Below are 7077 nucleotides of genomic sequence, written 5' to 3' on the forward strand. Positions count from 1 at the left end.
TTTTTAAAGCATTATATTTGAACTAGAAGACAGTTTTGTTTGTTTGTTTGTTGGTTGGTTGGTTGGTTTTTAGCAGGATACAGTAATTCTTGAACAAAGTTGATTACTTATACAAAAGTCTTTCTTTAAGACTTTGTATAATTTGGTTGTACGCTGCACATTGTAAATTCCAATTATATCCTAATACAATCTTAAATTGATACCTATTTCAATTAGCTTTCTTATTATTTGTGGTGGTTTTACTTGGGTGGGCAGCCGAGCTCCACCACGGCCACTCTCTCACTCCCTCTCATCAAAGGAAAAGGGGGAGAAAACATGACACAAAGGGCTCAAGGGTTGAGATAAGGACGAGGAGATCACTCAACAAGTATAGTGATTGGCAAAACAGACTCAAAGTAGGGAAATAGTAAGATTTACTGCCTATTACTAACAAGATAGGGAAGTGAGAAACAAAGGAAAGAAACCAAAAATACCTTCCCCGCATCCACCCTCTTCCACCTCCTCCCAACATGTTGCACAGGGGAGTGGGGGAATGGGGGTTATCGTCAGTCTATAGCGCTTCTTCACGGCCTCTCCTTCTCGGTCATTCTTGGCCCCTGTGCTGTGGGGTCCCTCCCATGGGATGCAGTCCTTGCTGAACTGATCCGGCATGGGCTGCCCACAGGTAGCAGCTCTTCAAGAACTGCTCCAGATATGGCTCCATACCACGGGGTCTATCCCTCGGGAGCAAACTGCTCCAACCTGGGTCCCCCACAGGCAGCAGCTCCTGCCAGGTCACCTGCTCCTGAGTGCTCTCCTCACCACAGGCTAGAGGTCCGTCCCAGAATCTGCTCTGGCAGGGGTTCTCCACAGGCCGCAGCCTCCATCAGTGCAGGTCCACCTGCTCCACTGTGGTCTCCTCCATGGGCTGCAGTGTGGAAACCTGTTCCACCGTGGTACTTCATGGGATGCAGGGGGACATCCTGCTTCACCGTGGTCCTCACCACAGGCTGCAGGGGACTTCTGCTCCGGTGCCTGGAGCACCTCTCCCCCTCCTTCTTCACTGATCCATTGACCTTGGCGCCTGCAAGTCTGTTTCTCACTCCTCTCGCTCTCCTAGCTGCTATGAGACAGCGTTTTTTCCCTTTCTTAAATATGTTCTCACAGAGGTGCAAATAGCATCACTTATTGGCTCGACTGTCATCAGCAGTGAGGCCCTTATCTAACATGGGACAACTTCTAGATTCTTCTCACAGAAGCCACCTCTGTGGCCCCCTGCTACTAAAACCTTGCCACATAAACCCTCTAGATTATTACTATTACTGTTACTGTTACTGTTACTGTTACTATTTTTTTGTAAAATAACTTGTGTCCTTTTTCAGTGAGTGAATGATCTTCTATTACTTTTTTTTTTTTTTCATGAAGGGATCTTTTTTTTTCCTCCTGCAAAACCGTTATTTGTATTCTCTGATAAAATGCTGCATGCCTTGAATACTTTTAATAAAGTATTTGTGTGGTGTGGGTTTTTGGTTGGTTGGTTTGTGGCATTTCTTTTCTTTTCTTTTTTTTTTTTTTTTTTCATTTGGTTGGTTGGTTGGTTGGTTTTTGTTTTTTACTGTTAGCTTTACTGTACATCCTAAAAAGATGATAGACAACTGTGTTTGTCAACAAATGAGAGGATCCCTATAAAACGTGATTCATTACTGCATGTGCATGTGCTGTTATATTGGGTTATCTAAGAATTTAGGAATCTATTGGATTTTTATTTTCCTGTGCTGTGTTTTAAACATATATATTTTTTTTTTCCTTAGGATTCTACTCTCACCACTAACTTCTGGAGCATAACTCTACCACAATAGAGGTAGATTCATACATATTAAGGCTAGTTTCTGTAATTACCTTTGAGTAGTATGTACTTCTCTAAGCAATCCCATAATTTCTGTAAGATAAATGGATTTATTCACAGGAGTTTCTTTAAATTGACCTGAATTATCCTAAGAACAAGCTAAGATAATGTAAAATAAAATAAATAACAATAGCAGTGCAATAGCATAGAATTACTGTATCAGTGCTACTTTTATCTCACTGACTTTATTTTCTGACTCACCTGCCTTGGCTTCTCTGTGTCTCAAGAGCCGGACTGCTACAACCTATAGTGGAATACATGATGATTCTACACTTGCTGTTACAGTTGAGTTCTTGTATCACACTCATATTTCCATATATTGTTTGTCTTATTATTACGTTGTATTTTTGTCTCGGGTCATGCACAGTTAAGTTATTCTCGTAAATATATTCCTCTCATGATCTTTTTCCTGAAGTTTGTTTGCTTGTTTTTCTTTATTTGTTTGTTTGAATTTTGAAGTTCAGATCTGTGATCAGTCTGAGCAAAGTTTGAATCTCATCCAAGCACCATTTTTTTTTTTTTTTGACTGGTGGAAAGAGAGCACTGTGTTAGGCACGTTGCTCTCTATTTTGCATGCAAAATGTGACTGAAGAGGGAGAAATGGGAATAATGCATTAGTAGATAGAGCCATAGAATTTAGGTAGGTTCCAAAAATCATAGAATATCATCAGTACTACATTTCATGAATAAGCTTTTTGTCATTTTCACTGGCTGCCAATTTCCTTTTTATGCTTGCTGTTCATTAACACTTCATACAGCACTACTCATCATCTTGTCCAGCCACTCCAGAAGACATATATTCTGGTTCTGCTGAAAAACTATTGAAAAAATGTTGCTCCAGTGAAATGGAATTTCACTTGTGCTTAAAAGTGTATAGCAGGAAGAAAAGGTAATGATGGTTAGAACACTGAACTATTTCTTTTCAACTTTTTTTTTTTTTTCTAAAAAAAAAAAGGAAAGCCAGTGAAACTATCAATAAAGAGTTAAATAATCTCTAACAATTTAAAAAACTACTATGTTTAGATTATTGGATTAAGAAAATATAGGATAGGTAAGCTAATTAATGTTAGTAGTGCTAATCCTCATGCAGCCTATGACAATGATATATGTCAGAAGTACTCTCAGATAGAAAGGCAGAAGAAAAGATGTAGAAAATAGGAATGCAGAGTAAAAGTGACAAAACACAAGCTTCAAAGCATCATAAATTACTCCTATGATAAAGGAGGTAGAAAAGAGATATCTTTTCCTGCTTCTGTCAGAACACTAGAAGATTGAACATAACTTCTGGAAACTCATTTGGGATTGTTAAAATAGTTTCACTTTTACCATTTGTGTATTATCTCTGCATACTAGAATATGGACAGCTACTTACTATGATGTAACTTCTTTCACTTCCCAAAATGTGTTCTAAAGAACTGTAAATATATGTCCTAGACATATCTTTTCTGGGACTCAAATGAAAATAGAATGAGGCAGATTTCCTCTCATTGAAAAAAAAAAAATCCAGATTGCTTAAGGAAGTAAAATACATGTTTCAGGTATGTTTCAGGTGTTTCCCTCTGTTTTGCCACAGATGTATCTCCTCAGTGAAGGAGGTATTCTATAATATATTCTGGATGCCCAATGACAAGACATTTCCTCCAGCAATGGTTCTAGAAAGAAAAAAATAAGTGAGTCATGGAGGCTACGGAAGAGATGGTTCTTCCACTTTACTCAGCACTGGTGAGGCCACACCTGAAGCACTAGGTCTCAATTCCTCAGTACAAGAGAGAGATTGAACTATTAGAGAGAATCCAATGAAGGCCCACCAAGAAATGATTAAGGGCCTGGAGCATCTTTTCTAACAGGAAACACTGAGAGAGCTGGGACTCTTCAGGTTGAAGGAGAGAAGGTTCAGGGGTGATCTTAGCAACAATGTATATAAATACCTGCAGGGAGAGTACAAAGAGCTCAGAGCTAGGCTTTTTTCTTGTCTTGCCCACTGACAGGACACGAGAAAAAGAGCACAAGCAGAAATAGAGGAGGTTCTGTTTGAGCATCCTGGAAACACTGTACAGTGAGAACCACTGCTCACTGGCACTGGTTTCCCAGAGAGGTTAAGTCTTCTTCCTTGGAAATACCTAAAAGATGTCTGAATGTGATTATGGGCAAGCAGGTCTATGTGGTCTCGCTTGAGGAGAGGCGTTGGAGCAGATGACGTCCACAGGTTCCTTTCAACCTCAGTCATTCTCTGATTCCATGAAACTGGGAAATCTAGGACTAATTTTGAGCTGCTGAGGCTAGAGACATCTAGATCTCCTTTTAGTATGAGACACAAATGTGCATCTTACACTCTCCTTAGATTCAGCTATAAGGAAAGTCAACAGTACAAGCAGGTATGAACTGTAATGCACTAACTGCTGTCCATGTCTGGAGGATCAGGGACCCAGATTTTAATAGAGCATTCATGATCCACAGTTAAGATGCAACCAGAGATATAAATAAATAAATAAGAATAAAAAATACAAATTAAAATAAAAATAATAAAAATTAAAAAAAAAAAAAAAAGAATGCATAAAGGCCTACAACTCCTTGACATTATGATTGGTACTACTAAGGAATCTTGCCCCAGAAGGAATAGGATATTTCAGAAAACAAATATTCCTACAAGAAGGAAAAATCTACATTTCTATTATTTGGCATTTACAAGTTTCTATATATGTGAAGGAGGATAATTTCCCATTGCGGGATAATTATCTTAATTAAAGTATTTAGAAATACAAATGAGAGCAAATGCACCACAGTATCTTTTTAAGAATACAGATATGGAAAACATCAACTTGTTCTTAATGTGAACCACCCAGCATAATGACTCACTTTATGATTCATGTAGTGCTCATTATGTAAGGCAGTTTATATTCTCTTCCAAACTCTTGCTACTTCATTTATGGTCTTCTATTTGGAATTCACTCTTAAGAAAACTACTATAATTTATTATGTAAGACATTCAGATTGGGTAGACCAATTAAAGGTAGAACACTAAATCTCTCTTTGTCCATTTCTTTATGTAGTGATTGACTAATTCAAAATATACGGAGAGAGTTGTATTGACCTAAGGGCTCCCTGCTCCCAAAGAAATATCCTAATCATCAGACAACAGTTAGAAGTTGCAGTCTCTTCATTCAATATGACTCCTACATTCCTGACTGTAGTGACCCAGCCCCAAATAAATAAAATGGTAGAAGTTGTTTCCAGAATGCTTTCTAGTCTAATGCCTAAGACATTTCCTGGAGATGAAAGAAGTTGAATATCCATAAGGTTCTAGAGAAAACTGGACCCCAGTTTTCACATGTCTGAGCACAGGACCCTGGCAGTATTCTACTATATAAATGACGGTTACCAGTACTGCCTACATTTGATAAATGGGTACATTTAGTTCAGTGTCTACTGAAGGACTCTCATCATTGTTGAGCATTTCCTTTGGCTAGTGCTAGGCAGTGATTATTAAACACATCAGCTTTTTTTTTGCCCATACTTTGGATTAATCTAATGTAATAGATTATCAAGGGAACTCAGGTGCATTCAGCTCACAAGAAGTCATGCATCTCACGTGGCCAAATGCTAAATCTAGGCTAGTTTTCCTTTTAAGGATGTTTCCAAATAAGTGTTTAGCGTTTCCTAAAATCAATATGCAAAATAACTAAAGAAATTAACTATTTATAATAACTGTATAAAGTTAGCTACCTAAAGTTAGCTACCTTTTTAGCTACCTAAAATTAACAAGCATGAATTGCATTTTTTTCTTTATTTTTGGAATTAAAATGCCTAAAATATGATACAAATTTTGAATTAAAGGGTAACTTTATAACCCTAATGTATCTCAAATGTTAAACCAAAACCAATAAAAGGCCAGTAATGATAAGCAAAATCCAGTACCATTTCAATCATGAGAGAGACACTGACTAATTTACAAAATAAAATACAAATACAGAGTAACAAAACAATATAGGTTATATATGATTTAAAGTAGCTGATTGTTCATAACCTCAGGCAAATCTGGTGAAAATCTTAAGACACAGACCTCCAGCCTTAAGAGTTCCTGCAATTTACACAGTATTCAGTACCTGTTTGTCTGTGCTCAGATTTTCTTTATGTTAGTTTTGTCTTCTAAATTGCAATATTAGTGTCCTATTGACTGTATTTAAATGCCTTTCTTATGAATGAATTAAAGTAAAAGTGTTTGCTTAATTGCTACTTTTGTGATTAAATTCTGAATCTGTGATGTCTTTTGTTTGCCTATAGTATGAGCCAGGTCCTCATTTTGCATTGTTTCACAACTGTTTAGAGTATCCATCAATAGTAATCAAAGGCCTGATAAAATCTGCATCTCTTTGTTTGAAAATTATTGTGGTTGATGATTAAAAGAGGAGGTTAAGAAAGAGAAAGAATCTATTATGTGATTTTAGCACTTAAGAAAAATGGATTCTTAAAAGACAAAGTGAGTTTACTTTGTACACTGGAACATACATATATATATAGTGTGTGTATGTGTGTATATACATGTATAATTTTATTTTTTTCTCTATTGGGCTTACATTGCAAAGTTTTTGTAGTGGGGAGGTCTGAAGGGGTATGATTTTGTTTGTGTCTGTCAGAGTCTCTTTCCAAGCTGTTTGTGGATTTTTTATTTCCTCATGTCCTACTGGAGGTAATTTACATAAAACAAATTCTTCTAAGTTTTCTCCAGCATTAACTTTTTTCTTTGTATGTGAGCAAACAGCTACCTGTTACTAAATTTTGGTTCATAGGATTTTAAAAGAGACTTTTTCATTATTTTATAAATTTTATTTTAGATCTCTTACACCTTTGGATCTGTCAGCTCCTATTCACCAGTGAACAGAACTTAAGCAGCCTTGGTGGTTCTGCAGCCATGCAGTGGTAAATTTTATCTGAAAAAGAAAATAAAAGAAAAAAGACATAATTTATATTTATTTAAATTAGCTATCCAAGCTAATTGAATTCCTAGGTGTTTAATCTGGTGAAATGAATCCAAGCAAATAACTTTCCCTTCCCTTCCCTTCCCTTCCCTTCCCTTCCCCTCCCTTCCCTTCCCTTCCCCTCCCTTCCCTTCCCTTCCCTTCCCTTCCCTTCCCTTCCCTTCCCTTCCCTTCCCTTCCCTTCCCTTCCCTTCCCTTCCCTTCCCTTCCCTTCCC

The sequence above is a fragment of the Oxyura jamaicensis genome, chromosome 1 (genome assembly GCF_011077185.1).
Source record: "Oxyura jamaicensis isolate SHBP4307 breed ruddy duck chromosome 1, BPBGC_Ojam_1.0, whole genome shotgun sequence".
Taxonomy (NCBI): Eukaryota; Metazoa; Chordata; class Aves; order Anseriformes; family Anatidae; genus Oxyura; species Oxyura jamaicensis.